Source organism: Aptenodytes patagonicus, chromosome 13 (assembly GCF_965638725.1).
Source record: "Aptenodytes patagonicus chromosome 13, bAptPat1.pri.cur, whole genome shotgun sequence".
Classification (NCBI taxonomy): Eukaryota; Metazoa; Chordata; class Aves; order Sphenisciformes; family Spheniscidae; genus Aptenodytes; species Aptenodytes patagonicus.
The window spans coordinates 18,970,004-18,994,118 of record NC_134961.1 but is presented as its reverse complement, the minus strand read 5'-3'; the positions used below and the strand labels follow the sequence as shown (position 1 = coordinate 18,994,118).

Sequence of the window (24,115 nt, the reverse complement as noted above, 5' to 3'; positions counted from 1 at the left end):
ATATATCAAAGATAGACTGGAATGATGAGCAATGGTCTGCAAGGTATTTTAGAACATGTGGTTGTAAAGTAACTCCTGCTGTATTTCTGAATGCTGCTTGACAAGAATGTTTGACATCTCAAAGCCAAATTACAAAGGGGACAGTGCTTTTATAAACGTAAGAATCCAAAATTGTTTTCAATAGAAGAGACTGGTACAAAAAGTATGAATATTGGTCATCAGTACAATTACTACTTAACATCATGTTTTGTTTTAACATAAATTTTAATAAGTTGAAAGTCTTCTGTAAAAGATGATCTCACCTGTGTCAGTAGTTTTCTTCATTAATTTATTCTGAGACTGTATAAAGAGAAAATAAATCGCAAATGCTTTTTAAAAGTTATTATTGGGGTAAAATGCTGCTGGGTTTCAGTGCTGGGGGGGGAGGGGGAGAAAAGATGTTTCTGGGCTTCAAAACTCTTCAGCATAATTTGAATACAAGTGGCTAACTGTGATAAGTATGTTAGGCTCCCTTCTGTTAATTAAAGTATTTCAAATGAGACTAATTTGACAGCCACTGGCTCATATTATGCTAAATACTTCCTATAGTATTACTTTGAGGAGAAGTCCCCTTCCCCCCCCCACGTGAATACTTTTTGGTAGGACATTATAATTTTGGAAGCTGTGCACCACAAGCAGATAATATCTAATTACCTACTAGTTCTCTGTTTAGTTTGAATGATTGCTCTCTGCTAATGACTAAATTGAAAAGGTTTTACCAGTCATTGACAGAGCCAAGTACAAAATGCGGTCAGATACTTTCTCTAAAATGTCTTTAAAAACATGTGTGTTATTTCATTGTATTTTTTTGTTTAGAGATGTCAGTTTACTTGATCTGTTGCTGTGAGTGAGAGTTAATTTATTGTAAATATGAAACCTTTTCTTTCCTCCAGGTTGTATTAAATGGATGGCATTTTTTGATTTTATTTACTGTTCTTTTTTCACTAAAATAGTGCAAAACAGGCTGCATACTAATCTCAAGACTAAAGCTAGATATTGTAGTTATCATAATATGGTATTTGATATTACAAAAATACCCACTGATGTTTTGTAAAATACAAGAAATTATTTTCATGTTAACTTGAAGTTTGTGCTTTGTGAATAGTTTAAGAAGTAACTTCATCAGAAGTATTTATAGAAGAAGTACTAGAGTTGTAGTAATTTTTCTTTTACGTTATTATTGTAGTTTTATCCAAATTCCACCAGGTGCTGCCAAAGAACATACAGCCAAAGCAAAGTTTACAGCTTAAGTGGAAGTTGCTTAGAACATGTGTGCACGCTTTCATGAATACAGCCATTAAAACCTTTTTCAGAAGCAGAAGCATCTTCCCTACATGTTTAAGAGCATACCTCTTTTCTTTGTAACTAAGCACTAGGAATCAAACAATTTGATACAGAGTGACATCGTTTATGGGTATCATGTTCTTAAAAATGCACTTTTTCTTATGACACAAAGATATTCATTAACTGGTGTCGTGGTTTAACCCCAGCCAGCAACTAAGCCCCACCCAGCTGCTCGCTCACTCCCCCCCGGTGGGGTGGGGGAGAGAATCGGTAGAGAAAAAGTGAGAAAACTCGTGGGTTGAGATAAAGACAGTTTAATAGGGAAAGCAAAAGCTGCGCATGCAAGTAAAGCAAACCAAGGCATTCATTCACTCCTTCCCATCGGCAGGCAGGTGTTCAGCCATCCCCAGGAAAGCAGGGCTCCATCACGCGTAACGGTGACTTGAGAAGACAAATGCCATCACTCCGAACATCCCTCCCTTCCTCCTCCTTCCCCCAGCTTTGTATGCTGAGCATGATGCCATATGGTGTGGAATATCCGTTTTGTCAGTTGGGGTCAGCTGTCCCGGCTGTGTCCCCTCCCAGCTTCTTGTGCCCCCCCAGCCTGCTGGCTGGTGGGGTGGGGTGAGGAGCAGAAAAGGCCTTGACCCTGTGTCAGCACTGCTCAGCAGTAACAAAAACATCCCTGTGTCATCAGCACTGTTTCCAGCACAAATCCAAAACACAGCCCCATGCTAGCTACTGTGAAGAAAATTAACTCTATCCCAGCCAGAACCAGCACAACAGGCTATAGGTGAATAATAAACTGTTTTAACAAGTAGTTATAGACTTTTGTAAATATTCCACTATGTTGCTGTCTTAATTTTGGGTGATGGGGTATTTTTTTAGTGAGATGTTCAAATTATTAAACTTTAGTGAATTTGGTGGTTTTGTTTTGCTTTGTTTTTTTTTTTTTTTCATTCCAATAAGCAAAGTAAACACTTTATTCCTAGTAACTTTGGTAAAGATGTTTCTTTCCTTTGTTTGCTTTTTGTCTTGCTGAGTCAGGAGTTTTGTATATCACAAGTCAGTTCTGTTTCAGGTTTTGTCTTATTCTGGGAAGAAAATGGGCTTCCAAAAAGCAAAGTTTGCTTGAGGTAATAAGAGCCCCAAACTTGTGACTGATCACAACAGTGCAGTTCAAAATGCTCAGGCAAACAGCACTCGTAGCAGCAGGAATCAATTCAGAGACTTGGCGCAGAGCAGTTTCTATCCTGCCTCCCTGGTGAGTTCAGCCATTGTGCTTATGACATAAAAACCAATGTGCATTTTAATTGCTATACTTATTTTTGAACTGTTGCTCAAGTACTAGTATGGTTTAAGTCAAAAAGGCTGTATCATGGACAATGCGGTATCGGTTGCCAGAAAAGGTGTAATCGGCGTCTGCTAGTGTTGGTGATGCAAAAAACCAACATGTATTAGCTACTGCACTGGGCAAGGAACTTTAGGGGATTAACCTTGTAGCAGGTAATCACTAATCACTAGAATGGTAGTATTACATTCTATAAATGCTGTGTTGTTTTCTTTTGTGCTTTATTAAATTAAAGCCTTGAGTTTATTGTCATGCACAAATAGTTTATATTTGAATGTTTATTGAATGTTCAACAGCAAAAATGAAACAAAAATATTCTTTGGGGTAGTTTGGCATAATCAGTGTGGATTGCAAAGATAAATGTGATTAAGGGAAAAGGAAGGAAAGAATTGAAATGTAGCTGTTACTTTAAGTAGAAATATATTCAGAAATGTGACTGTAGCTAAGTCTGCACAAAGAAACTCCTTGCTTGTAAGAAATCCATGGCAGTGACTTCACCTGGCGGTATTTAATTAATTATTTATCAAGCATTATGTTTGCCTTCCCTTGGGATATGATCCTCCTTATTGTGTCTCCCTCCTTCCACCAAAAAGTGTCAACTAATTATTCAAATATAGAATATTTTAATTACTTTAGATCTCAAAAAATGTTAGTATGTACTTTGTTTCTTTTCATAACTATATGTGTATAATAGATAGCTCAACATTACTATAGCTTTCCTGTGTTCCCATTTTATTGCCATCCCAATGTACTTGACAGAGAGGGACGAAAGGAAAAAGAGGAAACATAAATTATCCTAGCGATGTAAGATTAGATCAACACTTAAGCTAGGAGGTGTAATACAGATGCTGTGATCAGGTGCTCAGAGCCAAAATACTCACAGTCCTTGTGCTATTCTAATCAAAGGTACTGAAGATTGAGCAGTTCTCTGATGTGGTCTTATCAGTTTGAGTATAATGTAAATCCTGTTACAGCAGCTTTGTCCGATCTGCCTGTAGCTTTGTTCTGAACCTTTCAGTAACAGTTCACTGAAGCAGAAAGAGCCCTGTGAATTGATATTATAAACCTGCATGGTTGCTTTATTCATTGTTGAAGCAAAAGAATATAACAGAAGTATTTATTTTAGTGGATTGAGGATACTTTTTTTTTTTAATTCTATCAGCGTAAGCAGGGGAAAAATGTTCTAAATGCAAAAGAGGAAAAGCTAATACTGTAATCATATCCATACCTATTCGGAGCACAATACCATTGAAAGATAATGCAGAATACTGTATGTTTCATTTATTTTACACATTCAGAGAGACTGTTAAAATCCCAAAGTGTTGTTATTTCCTGCTGATGTAGAAAAAATATCATGTGACACTTATAATCAGGAAATAATAGTCATGTGAAATAAAAGCTTCTCATAATGCACTTAGTCTTCCCAGACATCTGTATTTTTCTAAGCATCACCTACCTGCTCTCATTGGGACTGAGATGAGCCTTAGAAATTCAAGATTGTATTGTATTCACTTTCTTGCTGGTGGGCATTCCTTACTGAAGTTCAAGAGCATGAAATTTCTCTTTAGTCTCACTGCTTTGATATGGTATTTGCCTAATAAACAAATTAAAGTGTGGAAAAAAAAAATGATAAAACTGCAATATCTTGAAATTAAGAGGCTGAAATATTAAATTCAGTTCCTTGTAATGATGCTGTGGTGCCATGTTGACCCTTATTCTTGAAAATCAGTTTTTATGTTGTGCATCAGTAAAAAAATATTACAACTTTGGGAATTTGAAAGAGGATATGCACTATTTGAACTTTTAAAGTGTCATGTAATCTGAAAATTCTGGCTTTATACTTTAAAGATTTTGTGGAGAGATTTAACTGACATCTGTGAATTATGCAGATATGGAAGCCCAACTTTATTTGTAGAAGTTTGTATATGCTGTCAATGAGTTCTGCTACTTATGACACGTTTTCTCTCTTTTGTGGAGATAGGAAGATTTATCAAAGTTAGTTCCATTACCACTAAAAAGTGTTTCAAATGGAAATCTCTCTAAGATGAGAGTTATTTAAGATAGAATTATTTTTGTACACTGCTTTTAAAATTTCATGTTCAGTTTCTAAAAAACCTCTGATCAGAAAGTTAGGGTAGTGAATAGCTGATTTTTTTTTATGTTAAATACTTTAAATATCTAAGGAAAAAAGTATACTAAACTCTTAATTATGGAAAAAAATTAAGCTTGTCACCTCTTCATTGAAATTAATAGGTGTAAGAATTACTTTTGTGGAGAAGTAATGTATTTAAATTTCATATTTCATATTTGTCTTTCAATTAATTTTGCATGGTATTCCATGAAAAGACAGACTTTGTTTTGGTTTTATCTGATGACATAAGCAACCACAGATAACCAGAGGTCAATGCGTATCTTCAAAATAATAAAAAAAAAATGTTATCCGATGCACAGTCCTGCATCCAGACCCCCATTGGGGGAATCCTGTTTCTGTTTGGAGTGCCTGAGTGAAGGGTAGAGCTTCTGTAACTCGGAGGGAGAGCAGGAGGTGCTACATGCCAGTCCTATCTCAGAACCTGCCCAGTAAAGTAAGGCTGAAAGCTCTGAAAGAACTAAATTGTACTCAGAGAGATGGATGTTTCTGTTTAAATGATGAGAATTGTATGTCCTCGCTGCTCCTTTATGTGTAGTGTAAGGTGTTTCCACATAGCAGCAGAAATCAGAAAAAGTTTGGGTGGATACAAAACAATGTCTGAGAAGTCTTAGTATGTGACATAAAAGATGTAGCTGCCTTACAGGATGAAAAGTGAAAGGGTGTTTTGTTTTGCTTTCTTTTTAAAATTTTTTTTTGGCCAGGTAGAATAGTATGAAATTAACCAAAATTTTTTCCTTTCTCATATTTAAATAATTTTAGTGTGACAGGAATGCTGCTGATTTTCCATATGTAGCCATTCCTCTCTTTACATATCAAATAGCTGTATGAGCTTTCATAGGATGAGTATCGTTATTAATCCTTGACAAAGGTCCCCAAGGTTTCAGTGAGAGTCTCTGAAACAGTAGGCAGTGCAGATGTAAACTGGGTAACAAACACAGTGAACTGTGAATCTCAGATGGTTATTAATTGCTTCATTCTCACTTTAAATTCCAGCTAAATAAGTCTGACAGTTGTAAATGCAGTAAAATGTGAAGAGGAATAAATGGACTTAATTTTGCAGAATACTAGCTTTTTGGTATGTACCCACACCACTCATCAATCCAGATGTTTTGTGTATTGACTACAAGACACTCGTGTCCTTAGATTATGAAAACGTACTTGTTTGTATTAGCAAGATGAATGTTTAACTGATTTAGTAGTCAGGTCTTCTATCTGTGATCACTGTAAACATTTGCATTGATTAGAAGGAAAAACAAGGCCTCTTTGCAAGGCCAGAAAGTTGAATTGCCTCAAGTTGATTTGTTTGTTTTGTTTCATCTCCATGTTGTTTATTATTATGCTTTTTTCTTCCAAAATAAATTTTAGGCATTTCTGAAAGGATTATGGAAAAATAATGTGTATATATAGTGTTATGTTTTCATATTTACGTATCTGTCTTCTGAAGTTTGTGGAATTTCTTGCAGATCTGTTCTTGTATTAAATCTTCACTCTGAAACAATTCCTCCCATTTTGTACTCTATAGAGCTGTAATATTTGTCCAAGGATGAGCTGCATTCAACATTTTGTTAACTGAAATGGGAAGTGACAGACTGACTAAAAGAAAATCTCCGTGCCAAAGAAACAGATATTACTTCTTTCTCACAGATTACTGTATGCCTGGACACTGAAGACTTTGAGATTGCAGATGCACTAAGGTTTCATATTGATCCATGTTAGACTAATTTGATCAGAAGAGAGACTTCTGTATCATGTTATTTTCTCCTATACCATTTGATTGAGATGATCAAACATTGAGAATATTGTGCAGGAAAAGGAGGGACTGGAAGAGAGAGACATTCAAAAAATTAATAGAGATTTATTAGATATATTTTGTTTGCATTGATTTTCACTATGGATATATATCTCTTGATGGCAGCTGTCTTCAAAATAATAGCATAATAGATAATACTCTGCTACATAATTTTGTATTTTTATTACTTCTTTTTACTGATATTTGTAGAATAATTTAATCATTGAAGTTGCTCAGTACCTGCATACTCAGCAAAGATCTATTTCTTTATTGCATTTTGAATATTATTTGGCAAAATATGAGAAAGCCATGGTTATCATGCAAGAATGTGAAGTTGAAAAATGTCTGAAGAACTGCAGAGGAGATTCTGCAACATGGGCATGAGAAAGTATAAATTATATTCTAATCTTGCAGAAGTAGGTCTCGAGCTACAGGGAATGCTCCATCCAACAGAAGACAGCCTACTGTCTGCTTTTTAGTTCAGGTTTATCAGACTGTGACTTGACAGATCGGAGTCAGTGGTGATTGTGCTGGTTTGAGGAGTCCCTGTCCTTGACGGTTTGCTTCCATGCTACAAGAAAGAGAGGAGGCAGGGGATTACAAAGTACTGGGAAATTATCACAATTTCAGATGTTCCTTTGTCGCATTTGTTTTAGAAGACCTGGGAGCCTTGGAAAAGCAACACGTGATGGTAATTCAGAGCCTCCTGTGTATAGGGAGAAGGGATGTTAGGGTGCTTGTGTCCGACTGTATCTGCTGTTCTCCAGGTCCCTCACTGTTTTACTGATTGAGACAAGGAACAGTATCAACTAATTGGCATTCATCTCTTCCCAACTCTCCCAGTCTTTCTACAAGCTTGAATGAGGCGGCGTGCCCTGCTCTCCCTTTCCTTAGTCATAGCAGGGAGCATGCATTTTATATAAAGAGTCACCACTTTAGGGACATACAGCTTGGCTAAATTGAAAGAAGTCCAGTGGGATTTTTCTTGTTGATCTTTACTTGTGTAAAGGAAACAGATGATCTGAAAAATATGTTGTCTAAAAGTTTAATATTAAGAAATGGGAAACCATTAGCTCACTGTCATTCCCTGGCTAATATCCTAATTTTGTTACTGACCTTAGTATTGGATGTCTTCTGTCCAGTACAATAAAAATTAGACCAAAAGCATCCATTTTGTCTAAACTGAAAAAAGACTGGTTGTATAGTAACATGGTATAAGCCTTAGTGAGATGGAAAGGGTAGTTATCACATGGTGTCATCACATCATTTGCAGAGCAGTTAGTTTTATTTTTGCTTGCAGTTATAGCTCAGGACAGGGAAAATGTTGTATATTGCTTTCTTTTCCCTTTTTTTTTTTTTTGACTCATGAGATAGCATGCTTTGTCAAGAGTGCATTTGTTAGTCTCACTGTCATATTTATATTAAAGACATAACAGGATCCTACTGCATTATCAATTGCTTTTCATTACCCTTGTCTTTGCTTGCAAAGGTCACCACCTTGCACGTGAATCAAATTTGGAAAAGAGTATTTTCTTTAGAAGTGGAACTGTAGTCTGAATTAAAAGGCAATGCTGTTTGAGAAAGTTAATAAACATATTCCTGAGCTTCCTTTTAACTCTTACATAAAGTTAATTCAGCACCTTTGTGTGGGCAGATTGTATTCTTCCCTGTCAGAGTTGCAGTTGCTTTTGTTTTGTTTCACATTTGAATAATACATTTGATTACCATGGCAAATGTTGCAGTGTATGCATGCCTGACTGTAGTGCCTAATTAACTGATGATAACAAGGCAGGATTGCCCTCTTCTCTTTCATAAGCAATCATATACATGACAGTTCTTTTATCTTTCTTCAAAATTGACTTGCTCTCCTGACCCTTAAGCAGCTCCTGTTTCGTGTGTTTACCTCTGATGTCTTTTCAAGACTGTTAATTTTCTGTGGCATATCCTATCTAGTTGTAATTAACACATCGAACAGCAAAGAAATAGTTCTGCTTGCAGATGCCTAATGGAGGAATGCTTTCTTCCAGTAATTATACAGCTTCACTTTACTGATTTGCATTGACCTACAAGGATTTTTTTTTTTTTTTTGAGAACATCTACAGTGGTATAGTCCTATTCAGGTAGGGAAAACAAACTAAAAAATTATGTTAATTTGCTGTAGTTTACCTACACGTATAAAGTAAACTTAGAAGCAGTCGGTGGTAAGTTCAGTAAAGGTTTGCATTTAGCAAAGTTAAATTGGCGGTAAACAGTGCTGTCTTCTTGCATGTATTTAATCCTGAAGTCAAAGGCCTGTTCTTATAATTAGAAACTTCAAGAAGCACTTGACCTATTTTAAGGAAGCATTAAAGCCACATGTATATAAAGCAAATATTTTCCAGCATTGTATCTTAAAAAACCTGAACTTACATTTCAAATAAATGGGACTAGGATTTCTCTTTATCGTTTTATAGCTAGGCTGAGATTAAAGCCATAATGAATACAAGTTCAAAGAGAGGAAGGTAAAGATAAAAGGTTGGTAGTTACGGCAATAAAAACAGGGGCAAAAAGAACAGCTTTTCTGAAGGACTCAGGCTGGAATAATAATGATAGAATTGTCTAAATCAATATATCTCTTGTCAGCCTCACGTCTGATGTTTGAATCAGTCAGGCCTTTTCTGCAAGAGCTTTCCTCAGGAATATTGAATTATTTATTATTTGTATCTTTTTTCCTTCCCTTTCTGATGATTTTTTTTCTTTTTTTTTTTTCCTGACTCAGTAAAATTTGTTTTTTATGCTGCCAGGTTCAATGTTGTCCGCTGTTTGATAAATAGCAGTAATTGGGTGTATAGCAGAAGTCGTGTAAAAATGTATGACTTCAATTACATCTAGAACAATTTTTTCTTTATATTGATCTTTTTTTCTGTATAAGATCTGCTCTTCATAGCCTCTAGTGCTGAGGTTTTAAAGAATTACTCTTATGTCCATATGTTGGCATGCACTTTTGAACCCATGCATCTTTTTAAAAAAAATGGAATGCTGTCTCGAATCAGTTCTGCCTGAGCAGTAAGTGAAAAATTAGTCATTCAAATAGTGAGATATTCATATTGTATTCTAGTCAGATGAGGGATTGCATTACTTTAAAATTACAATGCCTACTTACAGTCCCTGTTTCTCTTGTCTGAGATAATGAAATGAGGGTACTGGCCAATTAATGAAAACATCTTTCATTAACAATTATAATCTAGATAAAATGTTTTGAAAGTCACTTCCGTGCGGTAAAGCTCTGCTCATTTAAATCTAGAGTTGTACACCATAGTGTTTCGCCTTGTAAATATTATCAAAGGTGCTAATGTAATAGAAAGGTACTGTCTGTAATTTCAAATATTATGTCAGAATTCTCATTGTGTTCCAGCTGTGATGTTTTTAAATTTTCTTTCCTCTTTATGTCAGTCCATGAGGTGATAAATAATTTGATCCTAATGTTTTATGCTGATTTATGATAAAATGAGTTAGTGTATTTGTCTTGAAATGTCTTCATAGGTCAGAACAAAAGATGGGCTGAATTTCACATTTGAACTGGGATTATGGTTTGCCCTGGTATGGGGTGATGGACTGGTTAGAAGTTTAGGTCTGAATCCAGGCTTTAACAGAGTTTGAGGCTGTCAGCATTGGGGTTTTGCATAGGATGCTGCTGTACTGTTATGCGCATTGGTTTTCATTGTATGCATTTTTGAGGGAATGCAGTGGAATATTGCCTTGTCCTTATTAAATATATTTTTTTGTTCATTACATAAGTCTTTGCTTGCTGTGCTTCATGCTTCAAACTCTTCTAAAGTGAGATTCAAAGTAGAGGGTTATATAAACAGTCATATTTATGCCATCCAGCGGTGGATCAAAGGGAATATTCCTCACAATTGTGGTTAATTTATGTCACTTGAAAATGTAATTACCTCATGATCACTGCCTGCTTAATACAGGCCTATTTTGCGTTTTTAAAAAGCAGTCATGCTCTAGGTTGCTAGTGGACAGGAGTGCTAAACAGACTGGCTGTAACCTAAATCCTGCAGTTCTTTCTCTGGTAGTGCCCCATTGTCATTACAGGGAGGGGATAAGCGAGAGCAGGAATTGCAAATTGTGCTTCCATAGTTGTAATAATTCAGTAAATTGGTGGAGATTCTCCTGTTTCTAATGGAGCTAATTCTCAGGATATGTTTCAGGCTGTTAATATGTGTATCTTTCAGAATGTGTATATTGGCAAAGCAATACCTCCTGTCACTAAAGTGTTTTGTTTAGGAAAACCTAACTTTAAAATAATCCTTTAGAAACAGCTGTATAATGTAATTTATTTGAGGACTGTCAATAAATGCTTGAATTGTTCTGTAGATCATCAGATGAAGCAGGGGTTAAATAGATAAAAGGAAGTTGGTGGTGTTTTTACCCAAAGTCTTGTTTAAGCCTCACTAGTCTTCTGTTTTTTCCTGTAGCAGTTTGACAAAATTGCCTTTCCTACCAGCAGCCTGTTAGGTGCTGTGCACAGAAACAAAACCCTATTGTTTTAGATTTTCTTTCATATCATGTAGGTGTCTGTGCCATACCACCCACACAGTAAAGCAAGTGAGCTGTGAAATATATTCATTGTTAGAGTACAGGGGAAATGGAGGCAAGCAATCGGCAGTAATAATGTACGACAGCAAGGGGAGGCTGCCAACATTACCTGCATTATTTCGGTTGCCTTTTTCATTATAGGTTCGGGAAATAGGCAGCAATTCGATTATGGCATGATTTGGGATGGAATTGCTTGCCGTTCACTGACCCTGTCACAAGGGGATCAAATGAGAAGTCAGCTCAAATAAAGTTTACAGTGCATTAACTGGACCAAGCATTGCCTAGCCTGGGAGCATGATTTTTCATCTTCCAGGGTTTTGTAACTGCTTCTCAGATATATTTGTACCTTAAGGCGGGGGGGGGGGGGGGGGGGGGAGGAAGGGGGAGAAAAAATTTTAAAAAAGAAGGATTGGCTGAGATGTATAGGAATGAGCTAGTTGGCCAATAGTGTACATTCCCCTCCCCTCCCATGTGCAGATCTCGGCTCCTCTCTAGCTTGTGAGAAGCAGCATGATTAATAACACTGAGGGAACCTGCCTGTTGGATTATTAATTTTCCATCCTTTTTCCCTTCTCTTACGCATACACCTGACGCTTTGCCTTTTTTTAAAAAGCTTTTCTTTTTTTTTCCCCTCTCTTTTTTTAATTCTTTTTTTTTTCTTCTTTTTTCTTTTTTTCTTTCTCCCCCCCCAATGGAGCTAACCACTAGCCACTAACATTCTTGTGGCTATCCAACCCTGCAAGGGCTTACTTCACAGTGGGGTGAGTTTGTATGTTAAAATAGGGGGTTCTGCAAGGAAGCAGCAACAACAACAACAAAAGGAAAGAAAGCAAAACCATCCCTGTGATGCTTGATTACAGTACAGTTGCCTTTAGCTACAACTGCTAAAACTAGAGTTAATGCTGACCTAGAAGGCAAGAAATGTGTTGCAGTGTCTGCCTGTTAGTTCTAGAGAGTACTGCACTGCACGGACGTTGTTTCTCGTTATTATACTAATTAAAATTGGCCCTTTAGAAACCTTGATTGCGTAGAGAGGGTGCAAATTGATAGAAAGTGGGAGTTAATGGCAGGTAATTGGACAAGCTGAGGGTTTTTTTGTTGATGATGCTCGTGGATTTTTTCCTTTTTTTAACAAGGCTTTTACAAGACTCATTGTAATGAAAATAGTTTTTGTTTTGCAACCACAAATATATCATTGTTAAGTTTTGTGATTTTCGTGGAATAATCATGATAAAATATCATTTAGAGATCAGTGATATTTTTGGTGGGGGAGTCTCATGCCAGCTGAGGACAATTTAGCACAACTTTGATACAATGAGTGCTGATAATGTTTACACGTGCATGTGATACCGTGGGGTTCTCTCTTTTGATTCGCTGACCGGGTCATGTGTCCAGTCTATATAAAGGAAATATGGGATGTAGGAGGTCCATTTTGATTTCGGATGTCTAGATTTGATTAGTTTTATGAAGTTGTTATGTTAGAATACTGTGCAACGTATTTTATTATTTTAAATTAATATAGCAGGATTAAGAAATGTGCTTTTGTTAATTCACAGTATAATACAGTGAAATACCAAGAATTTCGTGTCTTGAAGCACATTACAGAATATATAAACTTCTTAATTAAAATAAAAAACCTTAAATGTTGGTAAACTAATAGCAAGTAATTTTTATAAGTATATATATCTATGTATGTGTACGTACAATTGGTAGTTTTGTTTTTGAAAGGAGCAGACGAGATAATGCATCAAGAAAGCACTGTTGATGTGTTTTTACTGAAGGTGTTGATGTGTTTTTGCTGAAGGTAGGATGGGGTGGTGTACTGTTTTTTTGTTTTTGCTTTTTTTTAACCTATACAATACTTCTCGAGTGATAAGGAAACAAGGAGTGTAATATAGCTATTTTGGATTTATATAACATACACATTGCAACTGGTTTTAATTTTAATTTTTGCCCTGAATTTGTGTGTTCATATTTTGTCTTGTGCTTTAAAAGCGTTGATACAAGAAAGACAAAAGATTTCCTACCTAATACCAAGATAGATAGTATACGTACAGGCATTCTGCACGTTATTTCATAGAATCATAGAATATCTCAAGTTGGAAGGGACTCATAAGGATTGAGTCCAAATCCCATATATATATGTATATATCTGTCTTCTATATATATATATATCTGTCTTTGAGCATTTAGCTGAAAGGAAATGTTTTATAGACTTAAGGTACTCTTTTTCTTGTCAGTCTTCAAAAATGTATGCTGTCAACAAGCTGGTATAACATAGTCTCAGTATTCAGTGTATCTTGGTATTGTTTTAATAATATTCCACATAATGAGATCTTTCTACATGGCACACACGTTGCCATTCTTAATTTTCAGTTAGTCTTTATTAGGAATTCTTACCTTACTGTGGAAGGACCTGTTTTGTTCCTGGAAGGTAGTTTATAATGTCGTTATAAAGATACTGTTTCGAGTTCAAGTTTGAGTTGCATAGAAAACCTGGAAGCAGTGCTTTTTTTGTATGGCTTATTTATTTTTATTGCCTGTGAGATTATCAGTACATTAGTGGAAGGAATTGTCATTGATTGATTACTGAGCCCTAATTGTTTTTTATTCCTTTTTCCTATATTGTTAGTGATACCAAGTTTTGATATGCATGAACACTATGACATACAGTGCAACAAAAACACTGAAACTATTGTAGCTTGTTATTCTTAGGAGAGTATTGATGATACTACATTTTATTTTTAAAGACGTGTTTTACTTTTGATTTTATAATATAACTGCTTCTCTGTAATGCTGAAACATACTTAAACATGAAAACAATAAATGTATTTGTGAGTCCAGTCTTATTCTGCACTCACATTTGCATATGCTATATGTTTTCATCTACTCTCAGTGAGCAATAGCCTGATGTGCCCTATCAAGTAACGCCTTATTTTGACAATTAGCTAGTGTAGTAGTAGCTTTGAAAGATGTCTTATGCTGAAACATAGTTGTTGTTTTTTTCCAGTATGGCTAAATATTCATTAATTTTGTTATTTCTGATACTAAGAAATTAGGTCATGTAAAACAATAGCAGGAAATGTAATTTTTGATCGAGTGGTCGAGCCAACCGTCTTGCAACCCAGACTACAAAGGCAGAATAAAACTTTGTGATCTCTAAAATGGTATCATTTATTGGGCATGTTGATTTTTAGACCCCAACAATTACAGATCTGTCAGGTGTTATGAAACTAGTGCTTGTAGTCTTTATTGAATTTTATAATCTAATGCAGGGTTATGATACATAAAAAATTAAAGTCGATATCAATAACATTGTCTCCAAATTAAATAGTGGGTGTTTGCATTTTTCATTTTGTTTGTATTTTTTACTAAAAGTAACTGGGAATAAAATAATTGACAGGGAATAATTCTGTAACAACTGCTTGAAAATATGTAATTGGTAGAATCTCTTCCACTGTTCATATGTGGAACAGTATTGCAATAGGACGGGTATTTTCTTCACATTGTAACCGACAGGTTTGTTCATAATACTGCCTCCAAACCATGCAAGGCTTAGCTTATCTCAGTTTGCATTCACAATGTTGACACACATATATCATAATCTCAGTAATCTGAAGAATGTACAGGATTGGTGAACGCAAATTATTTATTTTTTCAGCCTTCATTTGTTTTATTATCGATATACTTAACTGTTCTATCTATCTGTCTGTCATAATCATATATTTTGTGGTAAAAAGAGATTCCTTATCTCTGTAGGTCGGTACTTACGATGTGTCCACACTTCTAAAGACTACTGTTAGTAATTCCTAAAGCTCTTAGAGAAGTGATTAGGGAGTCATGATTGCTCACAAATTGAGTCTTTTTTCTGCCTGACACTGATCCTGTGATAGTCTCCCCACTTAATCCTCACTAGCAATTTGCCTATAGTTGCAGCTAACAGGAGGTGATTAGAGGGGAGTTGCCCATTGCCTTTTTACTTCCGTTGTAGTGGCGTGTTAGACAGAGGCCAGCGCATCAAAGCTGTTTTCCTATTAACTCAACACCTCCTAATGCATTAGAGCCACTTTTATCTAATAACAGTGTTTAGCTTCTAGCGCTATTTTAATGTTATTTGGTATTCCTTTTAAAACATCACAATGAGCATTTTTAGAATTAGAGAACAAAAAGCATAAAGCAGAATACTCAAAGATGAAAGCGAAATAATGAAACTAACGGGTCTCATCTTTTATCAGCACATTCATGTAACCCCGCTCAAAATTACAGAGAGTTTTCTCCCTGCATCAATAGGCAAGTAGACTCCACTTTCTGCAAACATTACTTTAATTGCAATCCTGGTGACAGGTAACTGATGTAATACTTTTGAAGTGATAATGATACATATTTAGAAGTGAGAACAGCACCAATGAAAGGGTGAAAATGAAGAGTTAACTTTTCCAAGTATTAGTTACAATGAAGAATAATATGAAGGGCCTGAGTGAAAAATTTCTAAATATTTACTACTTTTTATTTTGACCCATCTGTAAAATACATCAAGGATTAGTTGGCATTTATTATTTTATTGGTACAATACAGCATCTTCACCGTGAAGCCTACATTCTCTGGCTTTTATAAGTTTTATTTTAAAACCTTAACATTGTTTTATTCTTCACTACTTTATTGACAGAGTTCTTAATTATTTTAATTAGTTTGTTTTAAAGAAACTACAGTAATGGATTTAAGACCTCTGTGGTGACATACAATCTGAGAAGTGTCCAACAGCAAGCTGACTTGGGTTTGTTTTTTGAGGTCAGTGAACAAATGTCCTTTTTTAAGATTCACATCATGCATCAAATACAGTGCATATATGTAATGTTTTAAACACAATTTCTTGGCTTTACAGAGCCTACCACTGGGCTCCAGGTTAAGCGTAGGTTTATATTACAGGGACTGTCACTAAGGTTACCATCCAAGTTCAAATAGCTAGTTCAAGTGCAAAAATACAAAGGTGGCAGTTAACAAGGAGATCTCTCTAACTGGTAGATTGGTTGAGATGCAAGGAACAAAAGAGGTGGCATCTCTAGCTATTTCACGGTTTACCTAACAATCTCTGTTTATCATTTAAACTTCTTTATCTCCTTTCTGTTCTTGAGGTTCATTTTGCTGATGATAAAGGTATATTTCAGGAACACATTAGTGAATATATCTTAATTTACATGCTTTAGAGTATGTAACGTGAGCAAGTTATATTTTAACATGCGTTAACAATTTGAAGTAGACTGCTAAAATATAGGAAAACATGTATTAGATGTTTGCTTGGACCCAGCCAGCTCATCCCACTGAGAGATGCAGAAACCTCAAAAATATCACCTGTAATCACAATTCCCTATTTAATTAGATCCTACAGGACAAGAACAAACAAAACTGGACAAAGTTTTGTGGTTTTAGATTGTTGAGAGCTTATTTATATGCAGTACACACACACACCCCCTATAGATAGCTAAATAAATGCATCTGTCTATCCTGAAATCGTAAAACGTGTCATAGTTTCTGAATTTGTCACAGGTCTATCATGTATTTTGTCGATACTTCTTCAAGCACACATCTTCTCTGAAAACAATAAACATTATTTTGCTCTGTGTCAGAATGCTATTTTTTAAGCTCAGGCATTTTTTTTAAGAGAAGTACAAAGTATGGAAAAATGCTTGTGCCAGTGTTTATGCCTCTTTTCATTTGACTGGCAAAAGCAGATAGGGCAGTAACAATAGTCTAAATCAGGTCACTCCAAAATCACTGTTCCTTATTTTTCATTTCACATACTGCTGTTGTCCTGTCTGGAGCTGTCAACTATATAGAAAAAACATCCCTGTTATAAGGTGTGCTGGTCCGAAAATTCTTATCTTGCGTTAAATCCTTGGAAGCATGCGGTTGGCTCATTAGGGAATCCAAGATGTAACTGAATTCTGTTACGGAACCCATTTTGCAGGAAACATTTTGACCAGGAACTCTGTCATGCTTTAGTCCTTACATTTTGTCTTCAATTATACATTATGTTTCTCATTTTTAATATGGCTGCAAAAATGTATCCCATAAATTTGCATAAGGAAGCCAAGTAATAACACCTATTATTTGTCGACTTTTCTTGGAAATGGAAGACAGATGAATAAACTGTATTCTGTTGTATATTCATCTGTGGTTTTTCTTTACGTGGCAAATACTAAACATTAAAAATGACATAAATTCTATTATACAGAAGCTGCTGAGCTTCTGGTATTATAAAGCCATAAGCAAAAAAGCCTTTCAGAACTATTTCTGCATTGTTTTTCATGCTTTTTGAAGGTAGATGCGGAACCATGGAAAATGTATGTAGTCTCTTCACAAGACACATTGTGTAAACTAGTGCCTGACAGGGCGTCTGTCTTCCAGAGCTGTAGGACTGCTTAATATCCAGGACTTTAAAGTCTGGTTTGTTTATTTAAGTAATAAGTGTGCCTTAGTTGTAAGGTGAAATACTGCCAATTCATTTTTTTTTAAAGGATACTGAATAACAGGTTTTGGTTCTTTCTCTTCTGTGCCATTTTCATAAAGAAAGGAGGCTCTGATTTTTCTGAATAGTGCTGCTGAAATAGCTGGAATTTTAAATTTCCACAGATATGCAGGCAAAACCTATTTTTAGTCATGTGAGCTATTAACTGTGACAGGACAAAGCATTATTTTTGTATTTTTTAAACTTAAATATAATGGATTTATCTAAAAGGTAGATTTCTATATCATATTAATAGACTTACTTTGTAATTTTGTTAGTTAAACTTCTTTTCTGTCTGTCTTTTCTTTTTTGGAGGGCTTGAGGTAATGCAGGGTTGTAGCAGAAAAGTAGAACAGTTTTTAGTTGGTGACTGCAGCCCAGAAATGTACAAAGTCCGTATAGATATACGGAAGTGTACAAAATCACTGCCCTGATGGAACAGGACTATTAGTGACATGAGTTAAGGTGAAAAAAATAGTGTGAGATGGATGAAATCTGAATGGATTCAAATTTCATATTAACAGCTTGCTGTAGTTTACCCAGGGATTAATTATAAAATTGGACATTGCAGGATTTTATTCTTTCATCCTCAAAGTCTCTCGTGCCCTGCCTAGTCTAATGTAATACAGTATTTCTCCTGGGGTGTGCTGTGGTATCCCACATTTAGGTTGTGGCTAGAAGTGACTTCCAATTCCAGGTAAACACTCAGGACGTGTTGTGAGTCTACGTCAGAATAAACACTGTGTGCACCCAGTCTCCTCTCCCACTGTCTCTGGAAGGAAAACCCAGGTGCATCAAGTAGAAAGGGACAAGGACTGCAGTGTTTTTCAGAATGAACCTACCCTACAATGTGTCCAGAACCACAGTGAATCATAAATGAAGCACAGCTCTATTTCTGGTTGCAGACACTCCAGGTTCCTGAGATGTATGGTATTGGCATGCAGTTCCTTTTATGTGTCTTTCAGTGAATCATCTGTTAGCACATTGATGTTTGGTTCTTTCAAAGTGCAGTTCCTTGCTTCACAGTGACTGTTTAAATACCATTAGGATGTCCTGTTTGCCTCGTCTGTGATTTTAGGATAAAAATGTGAAAATTGGTAAGGGGGGGGAAAAAAGCCTGCTTTGGTCATTTCCACAGGAGAAAATTCAGTTTGGTCTCTAAGAGTAAAATTGAATTGTGTTGTACTGAAGTATCATGAGTAATACGGACATGGAACATCAAACAGTGACTGTTAGTGTTACTTGTGCTTCTTTTTCCTTTAATGGTCAGGCTTTAGTGTACCGATTGGACTTGGTTGTCAGGTATTTTTAGAGTCTCATTTCTGACAAGAGACTTTTAAAAATCGCAGTGCAACGAGCAGTTCTGTTATTGAGGCCCAGACTGTACTTTAGCAAAGTCAGGTATGTAATGTTCATGTTACCACGGTTTTAGGGGTGGGGAAGGAGAGCAGGCTTCGATGACTCCATAAATGATATGACTCCGAGTAACTAAGGCTGATATTTTGACTGATACTGTGGTATTTTTATAATCAACTTCTAGAGAATTACCACTTTTTTGAGCATATATTAAAAATTATAGCAAACCAAAGCATTACTAGCACTTTTTCAGTCTGTAGTCCTACATAGGGCAGTCAGCAAAAGGCTGATTGAATCTTCTTTTGTACCTCCCGTTACCCTCTTTGGTAGCAGGTTCCTTCTGTTGGAGAGTGGAAAAATATGGCTTCATACCTCACCCACCTCCCGGGGAAATAAGATAGCACTGTAAATGAATAAGGAAGTCCTGCCCTTCCTTGTACCTCTGTAAGTGTTTGTGCAGCTGTTCATTGAACCAAATCATGAAACTCATCTGGGTGAAGCTAACCAATTTGCTCTGGGTTAATTTAACCTAAGTCAAATTCCCAGTCTTGTTCACCCATATTCATACACAGATTTGGGTCAGTATATGTGAGAGGGCACTGCAGAGGTCAGTGTGGGCCATTAGAAGCCGCAAGACTGGCACCACCTTTTGGAAACAGTCCCTTCTTTTGCAAGCTTATCACTGAACTGTGGCATTATTAGAGAAAGGAAAGAAGACAAAGAAGTATAAGTAATTGGGTAATTTCAGGAATATTTTTATGTTCCCTGTGACCATACAAAATATTTAAAAATGCATCCTGTGCTAGTATGTATCCAAATCGGGACAGCTCAGAACTGCGTTTGGAACCTGAAATGTTCTGTATGGGACATTCTAAGTCCTTTCTTACTTAAATGGCAAAGATGACCTGTTTGGACAATGGCCAATGCTATGGAAATGGAGCCTCAACCCTGAAGCTTTCTAATCCGGCTGTTAGCATATGAGTTACTTATAGGAGAATTGATTCTGGCTTTGTTAAAATGTCTGAGGTTTTGGTTGTTTGTTTTTTTTTTTCCAATAGCACTAAACATTTACCTTTTTTCATTTAAATAAGTTGGGATGCAGAATTGAGTACATTATTCAGTTCGTTCTTTCTTGTTCCTGAAATTATCTATGGTTTGCTTACGGAAGTGGGTATATGTAAAAATAAAAACAAAATCCTATATAGGCAAGCAACACTGACAGTCTAAGGCAGAAGTTATTTTGGTGACTGATTTACTCTAAAACATTTTTCAGTTTTATGAGAAGCTTCTAGAATGCGTCAATGCTATTTTTCTTATTTGAATTTTATGGTATAGTTTAAAAACTCTAGAAAATTTATGACTTTTTTTGTTGGGAATTAGTTCTTTAATGTAAAATTGTAGCAACCCCATTGCTAGTATTTTAGAGCATATCTTTTGTTCTTTGGTCAAGCATTCTTCCTCAAAACTGACTAGTGTGAAATGTTTCAGGGGCAAAGACCAAGCAGATGAGAGGTAATGTGCCTTTTGCAAAGATTTTATCTTAATCCTCTGCATACAGATGTTGAAGTAAACTATAAAATGTAATATCTGTATGATATCTGGAAGTTTTTTCTTTTAAAAAGTGTAACTGTTTATCAACTTCAGCCCCTCTGCTCCTTGTGAAGTTCTTTCTGTAAAACCATCTAAATGCTTTTATGACTTCTGAATTTTCATATGTGTAAGGCCCGCAGTTGACTAACACGAAACGTTTCCTGTCTGACAATCCGTTTTTACCTCTTCCCTGACAGGTGGACACGTAACATGTTTGCTCTTCAGTGTCGAAGAGAGAGGGGGAAAACACATACTTACTGCTTAGAATTTTACTTCATTAAGAAGTCCCAAACACAGTGTATTGTTAAGGAGGGGTTATCTTATGAAAAACCAGCCTTAAGAAAACAGAAAAGTTTGTACAGTCAGCATGGCTATGCTAATAATTTTGTTCACAGAGGCATCAAGATCTCAATTTCCTGACAGCAATGGGGCTATTTCTTTACAACAATAGAAAACACCAGATTGCACTGGGATATCAAAGTGGGAGATAATCACATGTGAAAATGCTTGCTGTCTTTTCTTTCATACCTTGAAAAAGTTACTTGGTTTCAGTGATTCTAATATTATATATGTTTCTTTATATAGAATAGTAAAAGGGTAAGCATTTTTTGTTTGCCCCCTCTTACATCAGCTTTGTTGCTTTCCTGAGGAACTTCTATGGTTAACATTTAGGTTGTGGGAAATTTTAGCGATTTGGCAGTGTGAAAGTTACAGGCAAAGATTATTCTTCAGCCTCATCCTTTGAAGGCTACCTAAAGATAGCGGGACTTTGGGGGTATAATTTGGACATTCAACTGCAAGACTGATAGAAAGAGCTTTTGCTTCTGTGATGGGCTGAATGGAAGTCTCTTGAATAGCCAGGATAACAGCCACATGAAAAATGTGTTGATCTAAACCAAAATAAATTTTGTTTGCAAACAGAACCAACACAGTCTTTGGAGAACTGGTGTAACATGTGCCCGGTGAACTGTATTTCAAGTAAATGAGTAGTTGTGTTTTTAATGTTCTGTTCCTGAATGTTTTTACAGTAGACCTACATGGCAAACAATGTAATATGTTATAGGTGCTACAAATGGACAATGCAGTGAGGATGTGCAGTTCAGAAAAAAAATACTTGGATCTATGCAGTGCATTAGGAAGAGCCTCTTGGCTTCTGAGAGCCATCATGATCTCAAAAGAAAAAAAAAAAATCCATCTAAGGTATTCCTGATACACCAGCTGGCTGACACTCAGTCTAGAAGAGAGGTAATCTCACGGGATTGTGGGAAACACCCACAGGAGGTTGTATGCCTCAGTCGTGAGTGTATCTGAAGCTCAATATAATTTACTCCATTACTGTGACAGTATATACCATTGCTTGTGTAAAAAATATTTGCACCACTAGCTTTCTTACTGTTCTAAAAAATATAAAACCAGTATCCACTTCAGAAACATAATAATGACAGCCTTCTGCTCGTGGCTACTTCGGTAAATCATTTTCATCAGGCTTATTTCTAACATTGCAAAACTCAAGATAAAATCTGCAAGGGTTACTAAACGCACAGAGCACACGTTCCTCTCAGGATGTTTGTAAGTTAAACAGTGTAGGAGGCTAGAAAGTTTTCTTGAGAAATACCATATAGTTTTGCTTTCTTTCCAGATTCTTCACCAGTTTTACACTCAAAGTCTAGTTATGGACAAAAAGGATAAGCAACTTGCACGTAAAGCCAAGAATTTATTACTAATGTAATAAATTGAAAATCTTAATTGAAATCTTAAGTCTAATCAAAGAATTATTAATAGTACAGGTTTAATTTTTACAAAAAGAGAAAGAAAATAAACTATTACAGAACAAGTCTCCATAATAATAATGCAATTAAAATTGTTGCCCAAGTAATTTATGTCCTCCATTTAGCAAATGGGGGCATATAAGCTTTTTTGGTGACATCTAACAGGATTGTGTCAATAAATCTAGCCTTTTCAGAGAAGTGAAAGGAGCTTGGAGACATTATCATCACAGAAGTATGCAAAATTGTGTGATAGTGCTACCTGTTATTTCATAGGTACATTAGAGGTCATGCTGTAAATATCTTGTGGAAGTCTATTCTGCCTAGTATCCTGTTATTTGCAAAATATGTTATATTCTATAGCAGCTTAGTTTGACCAGCCACAGTATTGAAAGTGAAATGTGCATATTTTTGAAAGCTTACATATCCAATGTAGAAACTTGAGTTGCCTTTTCCTTCTGTTTTGACTCCCAGAGCATCTTTTCTATGTAAAAAAAAAAAAAATCATCATACCAGCTTTTAGTGCTTTAATCTCCTACTTGTTTTTCTCCTCATATCAAGATATTAATGTTGACCCTTTCTGCACAGAGATAGGTACTAATGTTTAGAGTTGCCTGTTACATAAAGTCATAGCAGAAATAATATATATTATCACATGCCTTATTTATATTTCATCATAACTACTTTTTCTGGGATCAGCTTTGACAATAAATGAAAAGGTCTTTTCTGTTAAAGGGGAAGTATTATTTAGTAATGTATTGAAGTTGGAATGGACATAATGCTACATGTTCTATGACTCCTCCGCCTTGATTTCTATTGTCCACAGCATTCGGGTAGCACAGTTAGATTTCCATTAAACAGCAAGAAAAGTCTGTGAGTTGATGCAAAGCAAAACTGTATTATCTCAGCCGTCTGTTCATTATGGGAAATGATAGCATGGTAAGTAAGTACTAAAAGTAACAAATAGCCGTGCTATCTGATTTGTCAAAGGATATGTTTAATTTGCTTTGTGTATGAGTGTTTGAATTTTCCAAGTTCATGGGCTTGGAAAGCACCTCACCATAAACTATCCAGAAGTTTAATTATCTTATTCTGTTAGGTTAAATTACTAAACAGCTTCTTCAAAGCTGCTGTTCTGTGTTTGAATAAATATAATATGCAAAAATGTGAAAATTGCTCCTAGTATGATACCCAAGTGGGATACAGTGGCTTTGTGGTGTCATATTTTGAGAAATTATTTAAAGACACACAAAAGGACACTGTCACTCTGTTATTAATGTTAAAAATTGTTGATGCTCTGTGCAGTGTGTTTTTCTAATTAGAGGAAAGCTGTAGAGTACCATTTCCATAATCGACATGGGAACAGAAACTCAGCAAAATTTCGTCTATTTGCAGTGAAACTGCTCCTCAGCAACATAAAAATGGCTTTTATAACATAAAGGCTGTAATTAGAATAAGTCAAATCAGTTGGAAACGATTAAAGCCAGAACAGGCTAAGCTGCCTTCTAAATATTTGTCTGGAGATTAGCCCTACTCTTACAGCCCCTGAGAAGCATCTTTGATTTACTTATAATGCTTGACGTGGCAAAGATAATCCTGCAGAAGGCAAATGAACACAAATTTAGATGTGCTGTTAGGCTCTCTTTGTTGATTTGACAGGAGGCAGCATATTGGAAGTGATGCTGGAGAAATGAGT

General features: G+C 35.8%; 1 protein-coding gene and 1 long non-coding RNA gene across 28 annotated transcripts in view; one reads left to right on the top strand and one right to left on the bottom strand.

Annotated features, from left to right (window-relative positions):
• RBFOX1 (RNA binding fox-1 homolog 1) overlaps nt 1–24,115 on the top strand; it is a 1,372,937-nt gene that overhangs the window by 1,148,691 nt on the left and 200,131 nt on the right. The window contains exon 1 of one of the 26 annotated variants that reach the window (XM_076351317.1): nt 11,755–11,963. The exons of the other annotated variants lie outside the window; for them this stretch is intronic. The gene's annotated coding sequence lies outside the window, so the exon portion shown is untranslated. Of the gene's footprint in view, nt 1–11,754; nt 11,964–24,115 lie in introns of those variants that run through there. 26 annotated transcript variants of the gene reach the window in all.
• The window catches only part of LOC143166702 (uncharacterized), a 35,941-nt gene continuing 18,491 nt past the window's right edge, over nt 6,666–24,115 (bottom strand). Inside the window, exons 3-4 of one of the 2 annotated variants that reach the window (XR_012996432.1) lie at nt 22,843–22,903; nt 6,666–7,186 (exon numbers count right to left, since the gene is read on the bottom strand). This is a non-coding gene — a long non-coding RNA (uncharacterized LOC143166702). The remainder of the gene's footprint in view (nt 7,187–22,842; nt 22,904–24,115) is intronic. The other variant, XR_012996433.1, reaches the window with a different exon arrangement.